This window comes from Trichechus manatus, unplaced genomic scaffold (assembly GCF_000243295.1).
Source record: "Trichechus manatus latirostris isolate Lorelei unplaced genomic scaffold, TriManLat1.0 scaffold00002, whole genome shotgun sequence".
Taxonomy (NCBI): domain Eukaryota; kingdom Metazoa; phylum Chordata; class Mammalia; order Sirenia; family Trichechidae; genus Trichechus; species Trichechus manatus.
This window is the reverse complement of record NW_004443938.1, coordinates 12,432,846-12,434,420: the sequence shown is the minus strand read 5'-3', so window position 1 is coordinate 12,434,420 and position 1,575 is coordinate 12,432,846.

Below are 1,575 nucleotides of genomic sequence, written 5' to 3'. Positions count from 1 at the left end.
ATAGGGAGGCCCAAGGAGAGAGAGACGGGGGAATGGCCGGTCGGTGGAGCAGTTAGAACACACATAACATTTATCAATTAATTTCACCGTCTTACATGGGTACGGTTCATGGTGCCCGAAAACAATTACGATAGTAATATCAAAGATCACTGATCACAGATCACCATAACAGATATAATAATAATGAAAAAGTTTGAACTATTGTGAGAATTACCAGTGACACAGGGACATGAAGTGACCACACGTGGTTGGAAAAATGGTGCCAGTAGACTTGCTCAATGTGGGGTTGTTACAAGCCTTCAGTTTCTAAAAAACTCAATATCTGGGAAATGCAATAAGGCGAAGCACAATAAAATGAGGTATGCCTGTGTGTCCATCCATCTGTCCATCATCCATCCATCCGTCTGTCCATCCATCTGTTCATTTATCATCATTATGAACTGATGGATTTCAATTTTTTTTCCAAAGATTATTGTTCTCAGTTATATATGTACCCAGATTTGCTCAGTTTGTCCCATATTTGGCCATTGGAAGCCCCTTTAGTCTGGCTAATGTGTCCTTTTGATGCAGCTCAGTTATTTTGGGGGTTCTTCTCTACGTTCTGATACAGCATGTTCCAGCCTCATCGTGTTACTCACCTAGCTCCGGGTCTGGAAATAGTCATTTCTCTGAGGAGTGCTGGTTGCTTTTAGTGGAGATGGTATTAGTAGACATAAAGCCCCGGCCTCTAGTTGTGAGCATGTGCACACACACACACACACACACGCACGCACACACACGCACATATACAAATATACATACACACATAGTGTAGCAGGCTGGATCCAAGTCAGGGGATGAAAATACACAGTCAGTCGCCCGTAGTAAGCCAGAGGCTAGAGGAGAGCAGGGTTCCCTCCTGGGATGGGGCTCTTTGGATTCCTGTGCCATCCTCTGCCTGTTTTGTTTTGTTTTTTAACCATTTGCGTGGCCCAGGAACTTCTCTGTCTATAGATTCACCTTCTCTAGACATCCTCTAGCTATTCTTTTTTTTTTTAAAGTTGTACTTTAGATGAAGTTTTACACAACAAACTACTTCTTATTAAACAGTTAGTACACATACTGTTTTGTGACATTGGTTACCAGCCCCATGACATGAAAACATGCTCCCATTCTCGACCTTGGGTTCCCTATTACCAGTTTTTCTGTCCCCTCCTGCCTTCTCATCCTTGCCCCTGGGCTGATGTACCCATTTAGTCTAGTTTTGTTTTATGGGCCTGTCTGATCTTTGCTCTGCCTGTTTTTATTTATTAATTCCTACTCATCTACCTCCTCCATTACTGCAGAATCGAAAGTAATATTGTAGTAATTCATTTGCTTTTTTTTTAAAGATAGGAAAAATGAATGGGAGGAGGGCAAGGAGGTGATACTGAGACTTGGTCTCTTTAAAACTTCCGGTTGGGGATGGGTGTGGGGCTAGTAGGATGTGGACTTGGATTCTGTCCAGCGCTAATGGTCACTGTGCCCTTTGGCCAGCTACTTTCTGACTTCAATTTTCTTAATCTTAAAAATGAATTTCTAGCTCTAAGGGTCTAA